Here is a 13,822-nt window from a genome sequence, read left to right as displayed (position 1 = left end):
CAGAAATCCGCCTGCCTCTGCCTCCCAAGTGCTGGGATTAAAGGTGTGCGCCACCACCGCCCAGCCTGTTTTGGTTTTTTTAGACAGGGTTTCTCTGTATAGCCCTGGCTGTCCTGGCACTCACTCTGCTCACTTTTAATATGAGGAAGAGGGCATGTTTGTGTTTTCTGGCAGGATGTGAAGAAAAAAGTTGGCTGCCAGAGTAATTGGTGAGACATGCTGATCTTGGGACAAAAAATGATGCTGACTGAGATCTTGCTGAGTACTCTGATGATGGGTACATGGAATTTGTACTGAGCATATGTTCCTGATCCACCTTAGTCTGCATTCTTCCCTATGGTAAAGGCCAGGAGTACTTGTGACCTCTAATAATACTCAGCTGTTAGGATTTCCTTGTGCACCCTAAGATTTGGAAGAATAGTATCACTAAGACTGCAGTGAGGAACATTAAAACGGGAATGCCTATATCTCAGAATAGACAAGCTCCCTTGCCTCAGGCTTTCAGACTTTTCAGGACAGAATACATGGAGATTGTGGAACCCACCTTTGAAAAATCAATCAAATGGAGAAGATGTTATAATGACCCTCCTCTATCCTTGAATGTGTCTGGTTATTCTGACTCAAACATGGACTGATCTGGAAATTAATTAAATATTGATTAAAAGGAAATGATAGTAGGCATTTGGAGGACTGGTTCTGGATATTTTCAGAGACATATTTTGAAATTGACAGTGGCCTTGTATGGTGTCATGTTTACTGTGGATAAAAATGGATCTAGTTCTGGGGTTAATGGAAATACAATATGCTGTGTTACCTCCCTAGTGTTTATTAATTAAGAATGTTAGTTTTTTATTGGCTCTGATAATTAGTTAAATATTTCTTGTTTTAATTGTCTTTTGCCCATTTGTGTTTCTGCACTGTATGTTGGTCAATCTTTAATTGTATCACACAGTTAGCTTTTATTATAGTTCCTGCAAATTTATCTGAATGGTGGTATTCTGAAAAAGGCATACAATTATTAGAAGAAATAGAATAAACTTTGGAAAGAATTAAACATATGGTTATTCTGAGCAATGTTGTTGCTCTCATTCCACTTGATAGCCAATGCTACTACTTCTGCATTAGCTTTAGCAAAAGAGGTATAAACAGCTAGTTTTGCTAATCATCTTGCAGAAAAATATAATCCATGCCCTAAGGATACAAAAAGATTTGGATAGATAGGTAGAACAGAGGATTGATGCATTATAAGCTATAGTGCAGATCATAGGAGATGATGTACAAGGAATGCAAGTCAGAAGCCTTTTGAAATGTTAAGTTCAATATCTCTGAATTTGTGTAACTCCAAAAATGTATAACGAGAGTCAGTAGAACTGGACCACCAGAAAAAGATACCTTAAAAGTATTTGGAATAATACTAATATATTTTTAGACTTGATAACCCTGCATAAGAAGGCTGTATGTTTAAGAAAGGCAAACCTTTGTCTTTTGACATTGCAAGCATTGCAGATGATATTCTGAAAAAGTTACAGATTGTTTTTCCTCATGTTCCTCATTTCCAACTCTCTTTGGAAATATCAGGACTTGACTTCATGATCCTTTTTATGACATGTTTATTACCTGTTCTCTTGAAAGGAATCATCAGAGCTTTTGTAGTTGTCAAAGCAGTGTTACTTAAGTCCAACATTCCTTGTATTCCATAGCAAAAGTTGGTAGTCAATGATGGGTAAGATCTTCTTGAAAACTTTCTCAATCTAAGAAAGGCCATGAATACAAAATTATTCACATTCCAATTATGGGTAAGAGATGTGTTTTGGGATGGCAACCTTAGACAGGCACAACTTTCTGCTCCATGACTGATAAAGTGCCTCATTTAGATAAAAATATTGGGTAGGATTTTTCTCAGGGGTGGATCAAACTAAGATAAGTCATGAATGCTAGGATTCATGTACTGATAATTGGTAAGGTCTACATTTCTTGAGGGGAAGAATAAGATAGTCACAATCTTTCTGTGCCAAAAGCTGATATCGCTTTAGTTTGCATCAATGAAATAGGAGGACACGTGGGGTGCACTTTTGGAGTTAACTTTGGTTGACTTCTTGCTTGTGATTAATCTTGAATGTGGCTGTTGACATCTGTCTTTGATTTTAATTAAGACATGTGTTATACCCTGTCAAGTTCCTCTGCTTATGTATATGTCCTTGAGAGACTGTCTAAAACTGAAGAAAACAGCCTTGGTCAAATTTTGATATTGTGTACCATAAAATCACTACATAAGCATTAGTGGTCACTGGTTATCTTTCTGGAATTAGTAATGCTTTGTGTTGCTTGCCTTTAAAAGACACTAAGAAAATACACTTACTTGCCATCATGGTATTAACCAATAGCCTTCCCATCTCTGTTTCTTGTATCTTCTTTCTGCTTTTTCTATAATCATCCTTACTCCCCCAGTAACTGTTCCTGAGTTGATTGTACAGACTCGCTCTGGTTCTAGAGTCATTAGAGGAGGGAGACCTAATTAAGAAAATATCTCCATAGGATCATGGATGAGCAATTTTCTCGAGAAGTGGTTGATGATGGAGAGTTGAGCCCACCATAGGCAGTGCTGATGCTGGGCAGGTAGTCCTCTAATCCATAAGAAAGCAGATTGTGCAAGCCATGAGGAACAAGTTGGTAAACAGTACCTTTTGATGGTCTCTGCATCAGTTCCTGATTCCAGACTCCTGTCCTGTGTAGGTTCCCACCCCCACTGATTTTGATGGTGAACTCTTATAAGGAAATATGAGCAATATAAGCCATTTTCTCCCCAAATTGCTTTAGGTTATTTTGTTTAATCATAGCAATTGTAACCAAAACTAAGGAACTTCCAATGTGAGTCCCATCAAAAGAAGTCACTGCAGAGGATTTCTTTAGTCAGTATTTACTCTATACAAGTTTATTATCAGATATTTATATTTCAAATTTTCTTTGAGTATATGTGATAGAAGATGGTACAAAGTTATTATGAAGAATGACAAATATGATGGAAGTTCTTTTACAGAAAAGAATAAAAATCTTGAAGATGTTAATGCCATCTGCATCTCTACTTTGTTTTTAGAATTCTAATATGCTATTTTCTCCATTCAGAGAAAGCAATGTGGTAGTTACTGGATAGTTTGAGTGGATTTCTCCTTGTAACAACAATTATAATTTGCATAAGAACAATTTTTGCATGAATTTGAATAAATGCACTTCCTGAAAGCATTTATAAAACATTCTTATAGAGCAGTAAAAGTACCAGTTTACTGGGTTCAGTCCTTTCCATAATCTTAGAAATTTGAGAATAAGGCTGGATATTGATTGATTCAAAGTACAGAAGAATTTACAACTATTAAATTTAAAATTTATTGGTAAAAGAAAGATTCATAAATTATTGTTTACATGTACCAATCGATTAAAATAAAATATTTTAAAAGTGAAAGAAATGCAAATTTAGTGAATATTGGTATCAGAGTGAACCACTTCATGTTGTTTGAACAGTAGATGTTCTTTCTATGCATCATTAATGTTTTATAGCTCTCTCTTAAAGTCTGAGTCTGCTTCTCTTCATTGGTTCTACACATTGGCAGAAATAACATATGATTCACAACAACTGTTTAGTCAGTTTTTAGAAAACATTCACAAATAGTTTCTTATATGTATTAATCATAGATAAGGTCCTTAGTTTTCCTTAAAATAATGATTACTAAAACTCTGAAAAGTCAGGATTGAGTATGAAACTCCATGCATATTTAAGTCTACTCTTCATTTCTGAATTTGTATAGAATACTACAGTTAAAATTATAAAATATTTATCAAAATTATTCAGTTCTTCTAATAGAGAACTTTAAAACATCTTGAAGTATAAAATTACTTAGATAATATAGAGTTTTAGACAACATTCTCAATCAAGCTGAGTAACATTTCAACATTTATACTATAGCAAGGAGTTAACCATGTTTTGAAACATTACTATTGCATTCAATTTCTATAAGTAAGGGAATATGTTGCCTTTGTCATAAGAAAAGTTAATTCACTCTTTATACTTCATTATTTTTACTCAGTCATTCATAAATTTACTAACATTACTTCCACTACCAATGTTATTTAATCAAAATTATGGTTTCTTCTAGAGAGTGAATTTAAGGAATGTTTCCCTGAGTTATGGAGATTGACTCTTTCCTCTTGCAGAAGGAAATATATTAATCTATCTTAAGAAGCCGCTATTCCAATCCCCACTTACTGTGGTTTTTAATCTGTGTAAAATAAAATTTCTTTGAGGGAGAATGGTTACAGAAACAAATATTTGGAGATATGGACTGTCTAATTGCAAAGGATCCACTAGCATAAAAGTTTCAGATTGGATCGCCTCAGTCATCTCTTGAACTTCTTTAGTCAGCTCTGTTACTGACTCTGTATTCTTCTAAAATGCTTACCAACTTCCTACATAATTTATGGTAAAACAATGTGCAAAAAAAAAAAAAAACAACAACAACAAGCAAACAAAAAAAAAACAAGCACATATTGAGAAGAACATTGTTTCATTGTAGTTTCTGTCTTTCATGGACTGTAGGGTATATTGCCCTTAACTATCCAGTTTTCCTTGGTGTTATTCAGTGGTGACATTCAAGTTGTATTCCTATGCATAATATATATTGAAAGCAAAATTTTGAGTAAGGGAATACTATCAAGTATTTTTTTATCCATTGATATATCATCAATTTACCAACTATTTATCTATTTATATATCATCCCACAAAATTATATACTCATTAATTTATAATCATTCATCCATCTTTATGGCAGTCACTTATACTTCTATCTTCTATTTATTAATCCATCCATGCATTCATTTATCATATGTGAATGTTTTCATTTATCATCTCCCCATCCATCTACCTGTTTATTTATCTTCAAGTGCATTCAATTTCCATTTATTCAGAACATTAATCTTATGTTTTATCCTTACTAAACAATTTAGATGCATTTGACTCTCTACATCTTCAATTCTTCCTCAATAAATTCAACAAAATTCAAATTGAAAATACTCAGAATTCTACAGTTATGCTAGACACATACAGATCTTTTCGTCTTCTTCTCTTATTACTGAAACAATGTCAGGTCACAACAACTTACTAAGCATTTACAATACTCAGGTAACAGAAATGAGTTCAAATACAAGAGAGGTCATATGTCACATAGAAACACTTCTCTGTCTTTTATAAGATATTGAGTTCTCATAGGTAGGATGCCCATGGGATTCTGCAACCAATCTCCCCACAAGAGTGAAAATGGATGATTATAATGCAACTTTTCTCCTCAATATTTCATACTGGGTTTAAAAACTTACACTAAAATTGAAAAAAAAACAGCTATTTCAGAAATATGTCACTATGGAAGCGGGAGAGGGTGGGTTGGAGAGCAGAGGGAGGGGGGAGAGTTTTTTCTCAGAGGGGAAACCAGGAAAGGGGAGAACATTTGAAATGTAAATAAAAAAATATCTAATAAAAAAATAAAGTAAACAAGATTTGGTATGATATGAAACTAGAAAAAAGCAAAATCGAAATGGAGTTTATAATTTTAAACCAATCAAGAAATATTAAACTGAAAATTGAGTACAAATGAACTTTATGCTGATAATGAAACTTGAGAATGAAATTAATTTGTATGAAGTGAAATCTCTTATAACTGCCTTTTCAGAAATATTGAATTTTGGATGGGAATATTGGAAGTATCTTGAGGACAATATGTGTTTCAGTAAGTAGACAGAACTAGAGAACAGACCAGGAACATGAAAAGCAGTTATAAATAACTACAGCTTCTCCAGAGATATAGTAGTTTCCAACAACATAGTATCCATGGTTGTTATGGTTATTCTTGGTTGTCACCTTGACGACACGACACCTGGAATGAAGTATAATCAAGAAATGGAGGATACACCTGTCAGAGATGTTTTGCTTTGTTTGAAGCAGGTGAATCCACAGCTAACTCTGACCATTGGGATTGGAAGACAAGCTTTTGACCCTGGATACTGATCCATATTTAATCTGGCTCATACCTTCTGCTGAAAGTCTATATAAGGTCAAGGAAGAAGGAAGCATTTTGTCTCTGCTTCCTGTTTTAAAAATAAATTATTTTTTTCTCTCTATAAGAGGTTCAGAATCCTGAAAGTGGTGTTTGGGTTATTTTGTAGACTAAGCATGACACTCAATTATACCAGCTGCAGCTAGTCAGGGAACCAGGTTTTCCTCTAGGATGTATACTAATTCAGAAATACCTCTTGTGGCTAGGGTTCATTTTCTCTTGTCAGAAAAATCTATAAAACAAAACAAAACAAAATCCCCGAAGACAAGTGCTTAAGATTAATGTCATAATCCATTCTTTTCATGAGGACCAGAACTGTAATTAAATGAAATCTAAAAAATATATCAGTCCTATATAAACTAATGAGACACAGAGACAGAGAATTAAAAACATTAAAAACATTGAAACAGCAATATACCATATATTTTAGCTAACTCATTGAAAATGCATCTTAATATAGTAATTGATACATATTACCTTTATTTCATATATGGATTATAGTATATGGTTCATATTACCTTAATTTCCTAAATACATAAAAGATAATTTAAATTTAGAATGCCCTCTTCTTTGATTTCCAGAAATGAACAAATGTTTTGGAAATGTTGGAAGAAAACAATAAATTCTCCCAATGAAAAAAAATATCTTAGAAAATATTTTAACTAAATATATATTTATTCTATGCATGGAAAAATGTAACCAAGTTCTCAACAGTTTGAAGCTTTATTTAAAATGACAACATTCCAAATGTAGAGATGAAAACAAAATACCTATTTCTATTTTTTTACCTTTTAGAGAAGCTGAAGATATAATCTTGGTCTGTTATTTGTAACATTTCACTAGATTTAATAAATGTGCGAACAGTGAACTTTAGTGGTTTAAGTAATTCATTCTCTTGAGATTGTCCTTTTTGGAAGATGGATGTTCTAAGTAATGATATCATTGTATCGGTTAATAGTAATTAATCAACATTTTGACATTATTCCCAGAAATTCTTTTTTTAGTGTAAATTCTTCCAGGAACTATAAAAATAATAATCACATATTTATTGGAACAAAATATTTTGTAATCTCTCCAAGATTATACCAATAATAGCAGAATATTTTAAAATATGATGAACCTACTGTCAGTTTCAATTCTTTGTCTTCAATATTTCAAGTAAATGAAACAGCACTATGAGGAATATATTATAAGCATCCTTTTAGTTTGGACATCACATGATTTTTAATTTCTTTTATTATTTGTGTGTTGGAGGGGAAAGAATAAATAGCACTGTCTTTATTTGAAGGTCAGAGGACAACTTGGGAGAGTGAATTTTCTCTTTCATCTTATAGAGTTGAATGACTGAAGTGAAGTTGTCAGATTTAGTGGCAGATGATAACCCATTAAGCCATATTGTCAGTTTCTGTTCTGATGTCATTTTTTATAGGCATAACAAATAAAAATAAAATTATAATATATGTATAATATAAATATGCAATGCCATATTTTCATTAAAATAAGTTTATAACCGATTTCAGAAAAAGAGGAAATAACAAAGTTAAAAATATTATAAATACTAGAAAAACTTATAAGAGAAGCATTACTGGGAAGAAAGACCTTAAAAGTTCTACATCGTCAATAAAATTGGTTCAGCTTTTCTTTGTTATGCATGTAATGAAAAGCAATAATTAAAAATATCCATGGAAATTAATAACATCTTAATAACTGAATACTTTTTTATTTTTATGTAATGCATAGTTTATTGTCAGGATTATGAATAGAAAATTTTACTCTGTTGCTTTCGGTGTCTCTATAGGTTTTTATTAATATTTTAATATTATAATCCCATTACTCTTTTTTCCATTTTAATGAAAATAGATTATTTTCACATACAACATAACCTCTCATTAGAAAAGACCAGACTACTAAATAAAAAAAAAAAAACAAAGCATAATAAAATAAAATAAATAATGTAGAGCAAAAATCATTACATTCTATTTCGACAAGTCAAACCCACAGAAGGAAAAACACTCTCTAGAAGGCACAAGAATTACCTTTAAACTCAGAACAAGAGATTGAAGAGGCAGGCAAAAGCAGGTGGATCTCTGTGAGTTCCAGGTCAGCTTGATGTAAAGGATACACAGGGAAACCACATGTTAACAAACAAACAAACAAAGAAGGCTTTGAACTACTCTTGGCATGATTACTTTTAACTGTTTGAAATCTAGATTACCTCTTCTCAACTTGTTATATTGGTTGTACTAATATATGTGCACAACACCTTCTGGTTTTAAATGCTACTGTTCCATCATTTCTAACACATTTAGTTTTCATGCCATGGCACTTAGTAGGCATGTGTTTACTTTTACTATTAAAATAGTTATAACATGCTAAAGATGACAATATAAACACTCCCTTTCTCTTTGTGCAAATATTTATATTTAATAATGGTAACATATTACCAAATAAACTCACAAAAACTTTAGGATGTCATCATTTACAAAAGGTGAAAGAAAGAGTAACCTACAGATTCCAGACATTTTGGATACAAGGTTGAGTCTAATGTAATCAAATGGGTACCTAAGAAATATAATTTCATGAACATTCATTTTATGATATATGTCAAGTGTCAATAGTCAGTGTCAGTGAGGGGGAAATGGGCTAGGAGGATGGACTGAGGTAGGCTGGAGTAATCTTTCTAGAAGCAGCCTAAGGAGAGAAAAAAGATAAGTGAGAGGGTTTCAGGCAGCCTACCTGGGTCCTATCTACAACATAACTCCTGCACCTCAGGTTCAAGGGGCATAACATATGCATATTTTAACAGTCAAAGGAGCAGGGTATCTGCTGCAAGATTATGGCTCTTTTAGTCATCAGGGAAATGCAAACCAAAACAACCCTGAGATTCCACCTCACACCAGTCAGAATGGCAAGAATAAAAAGCTCAGGTGACAGCAGTTGCTGGAGAGGTTGTTGAGAAAGAAGAACACTCCTTCATTGCTGGTGGGATTGCAAGCTGGTACAACCACTCTGGAAATCAGTTTGGCAGTTCTTCTGGAAATTGGACCTAGTACTACCTGAGGATCCAGCTATACCACTCTTGGGCATATATCCAGAAGATGCTCCAACATGTAATAAGGATATATGCTCCACCATATTCATAGCAGTCTTATTTATAATAGCCAGAAACTAGAAACAACCCAGATGTCCCTCAACAGAGGAATGGATACAGAAAATGTGGTACATCTACACAATGGAGTACTACTCAGCTATTAAGAACAATGAATTTATGAAATTCTTGGGGAAATGGATGGACCTGGAGAATATCATTCTGAGTGAGGTAACCCAATCACAAAAGAACACACATGGTATGCACTCTCTGATAAATGGATATTGGCCCAGAAGATCAGAATACACAAAGTACAATCCACCAACTACAAGAAACTCAAGAAGAAGGAAGACCAAAATGTGTACTTCATTCCTTCTTAAAAGGGAGAACAAAATACCCATGGAAGGAGTTGCAGAGACAAACTATGGAGCAGAGACTGAAGGAAGGACAATCCAAAGAATGCTCCACCTGGGAATCCTTCCCATATTCGGTCATCAAATCCAGACACTATTGTGGATGCCAGCAAGGACTAGCTGACAGGAGTCTGATATAGCTGTCTCCTGAGAGGCTCTGACAGTACCTGACTAATACAGAAGTAGAGGCTTACAGCCATCCATTGGACTGAGTACAGGGTCCCCAATGAAGGAGCTACAGAAAGGACTCATGGAGCTGAAGAGTTTGCAGCCCCTTAGGACAAACAATAATATGAACTAACTAGTACCCTCAGAGTTCCCAGGGACTAAACCACGAGCCAAAGAGTACACATGGTGCGACTCATTGCTCTCATAGCATATGTATAGCAGAGGATGGCCAAGTTGGTCATCAATGGGAGGAGAGGCCCTTGGCCCTGTGAAGGTTCTATGCATATGACTAAACAAGACCTCAAAAAACACAGTACTAATACACTTATTGTCCTGGAAAAGGGTGTATCTTATGGGACCCCCATCACTATACAAAGGACAACAGGAACTAAGAAGTGTTGAAAAGGGAGAATTAGTCTTTCCCAGTGGCACATAGGGGATATCCTTATATATAGATCAATCAATTCCAAATGTTCAGTCCTGAAATCATGCTCATGTTAGAAATGCTAAATGGCCTCAGCAGGCTGTATGTATACACTCCTATATGACTGTAACAGAGTTAAAGAAATATAAGGCCATTTGAGTCAAAACAAGAAAGGAAAGATGAGGAAGAGTATATTGTATTTTATGTAAAATAAATTTTAATTAACGTTAATAAAATAGATGTCTAATTTTTTAAAGTAGAATGTGTATCCATTTCAAATATGCCATTATTTACCACACTAAACACTGATTAAGACATGACTAGGTATGTCTCCCGACAAATTTAGATATACAATGGCCCCCAAAATTCATTCATTCAATCCATAATAAATAACTGTAAGATGAACTGTAATTTTCAGAAGCAGGTAAATCTTGTAAATTTTTAAAAAATGTAATCTGAAAAATATAGCAAAGTGGGTAAATAATTTTATTTTTAAATTGACTTTAATAGAAAAATAATAAAAATTATGAGATGTTCAGCAGGTGGATATGCTTCCGACACAAGCAGTAGGACCTAAACTTGAGGTTAGGAAACAATAGAACTCATGATTTGCTAGCTTGTGTACATGTTGCCATTTCTCCTAAGGTAGTATATAGGATGGAGATAAATGAATCATTAAAGAGCTTTAGCTCAGATATCCTGAAATATACAGAGCTAGAGAAACAACTAGATCCTGATTCAGCAACATAGAGGAGAGAATTGATTTCCTAATATTGTACTCTGATACTTGTGCCATGACATGATCATGCTCCCTATTTTGCTATAGTAAATAAAATAATAAAAGCAATTTTTAAAAGAATGGTATTGTTGATGAAAGGATATGGCAGTACTTACATGCTCACTGGTACAATAGTGGAACAAATATTATGGTATAAATATCTTTCTTATTAGATCAAGTTTTTCTCCACAAGATGAAACCCATAACCAATAAATATTGGGCCCACGACTTATGGGTACACATGACCTACTGGAGAAGGTGCTAAATGTCCATAGAATTAAACATACTTCTAATGATTTGTTTTTATTTTCAGTAGATAGTGATTACCACCAAGATCTTCTGTTAGCCAATGTGCAAGGAAATAGAGATTATGGTAATTGGTAGCTGCTATGAATGGAAGAGTAAGTTTTCTCTAAGATTGTTGCCACTAAGTCAACCATAGACCAATGGAAGACCTCATAGCCTTGAATATATTGGCAGTGTAAAGTGTACTTTATGAGTGAAGAAGAAAAAAGACAGGAAGGTAAGGAAGGAAGTAGTAGTTCATAGAAAGTGGTAGTTCATAGTTAGCGAGAGAGAGAGAGACAGAGACAGAGACAGAGAGACAGAGAGAGACACAGAGAGAGAATATGATAAAAATTCTCAAAGTATTAATCAAAATAGTAATAATTATGAGAAAACAGACCTTACTTGCAGTTTTATATCCACTGGGATATGAACTCATGAAATATATTGGTATGAAATCAAATTTATTTTTGCCAATGTTTATTGAATCCTAATTGCTTGAGTGGTAAAAGAATCTGAGTTATATTGAAACGTGCAGCCATCTGTTATTGAAAGAACATTCTTGATTATTTCCTTGTGTCAATGTCTCTAGTGATATATTAAATTATAGGAGATCTGAAGGATGGAAAGTTAACAACTCTCTAATTAAAAAGCAGCATTTGTAGAACAGATGAACACTATTCCTGAATAAATTAGTATCAATAAAAATCAAGAAACAACCCTGTTTGTTTGGTCACAGTTGGGAGAATAGTCATGTGATTTGGTTAATTTTCGTAGTGCCAATGAAAGCATATCGTGGAACACTGTAGGTCTTTAAAAGTTAATGGAATGTAAAAAGAAAGGTTTAAAAAATATCAACATATAACATGACCCTCCAAGTTATGATTAAGTGAGTAAAAACCAGCATTTATGTGATTGATAACAGAAAATGGAGTTTAATGAACAAATGCTTTAGGACAGAAAGATAATTTTATAAATTAATTGTGTGACCAGAATTTAGAGAATAGGAAAATCATTTAATGAAGGAAATCCTTTGGGTGTTTAAAGGCTGTTAACCAGAAACTATTTTAAAGCATTCAATATATGGTACATTTATAGTGATTAAAATTGTTAAAGATGACATGAGTGTGTATATTTTAAACAGAAAATCATCTTTAAACATTTAAAGTACACTAAAACATTGAATTTACTTTTCCCCTAAATTCTCTTCAGTTGTTCTTGTGGACTTAAAACATTTACTTATAGGAAAGATAATTCATAAATTTATACAAAATTTTACAAGGTTTAAATTTTTGAAAGACATAAGATTTATTTTCTCTGTAACTATATTATACTTCTGATGTTGCACATTATAAATAAATAGACTTAGTTGAATATATGTAATCAAAATATACATTCAATATGTTAGTTAATAGTTCAGACAATGAAAATTATAAAATTAAGTCAATTTATCAAAGACATTACTACATTTTTGAAATGTTTTACTAGCAATATCTAACAGCGTCTAATGAAGTTTACATAGTACATAGGTGAACTAATTTTACCAGGAGGTCTTTATCATAAAGAAATATTCCTTTTAAACAATAAAGCATGGTTTTTCTCTTGTAGTAATAACAGGGTGTTATTCTAACGGTTATGACGGAGTAAAAATTTTTGAAGAAATAATTTGAAGTACACAATTGTTTTGGATATTTTTATGTGTCAAAAGCCACCTTGATTTCAGTTTCCAAATTCTTCAAAAATATAAATCTTTCAGGTTGCTTAATTTGAATTAATTCAATACAAAAAATACAAGTGTAAGACAAAACAAAATTATTCCACACAGGGAAAGGGTAAAGCACAAACATCTAACAAATAAACAATATTTTATTCATAACCACAATATAAGAAAATCATAAACATTTAGTGCGAAAAGTTTTATCGTTGTTTTCTTTACTTGAATGAGTAATTCACTGAGTAATTTTTTACATTGTCTACCTAGGTGTATTTTCAGCAACATTATTGCATTTGGTGTCGTGAACAGAAAAATAAAGTTTTAGAATAGAACTATGAAAGGCACTGAAAAATATACCTATATTAATTTACCAATCACTAACAAAGATAACATTGGAGGGGGGTGTGCAGGAAGGCTTCCGTACATCTAGGTCTTTACCTCTGATGAGCCCTTGTGGCTTCACAGCACAGATCCATGTCCACTGTGACACACAGGGACCTGGTTAAATTAAACCAGGTAGGTCACAAAATAAGTGTGAAAACACACAGGTCAAAGAAAAGAAATTATAAAATGTGGGGTTCAGGAGACATTGATAGCAATCAGAGAAAAATAAGAGATGGTATAAAAAATCAATAATATATATTATATATAATTTGTCAAAAGTAAATTACTAATTAATAAATAATTAAAAACATACAAATGTTTTTGTTTCTTTCTATCTGCCTAAAGTTCAATCTATGTAAGTAAGTCTGTCCTGATAGTTAAAAGCATGTGTTTAAAATTCATTATTGAACATGACTCATGTTGCTTATTCACCATTGTTCTTCCAGTCTGTTAGAAGTTTGTCTTTTGA

This window comes from Mastomys coucha, unplaced genomic scaffold (assembly GCF_008632895.1).
Source record: "Mastomys coucha isolate ucsf_1 unplaced genomic scaffold, UCSF_Mcou_1 pScaffold9, whole genome shotgun sequence".
NCBI classification, from domain to species: Eukaryota; Metazoa; Chordata; class Mammalia; order Rodentia; family Muridae; genus Mastomys; species Mastomys coucha.
Note: the sequence above shows the minus strand (reverse complement) of the source record.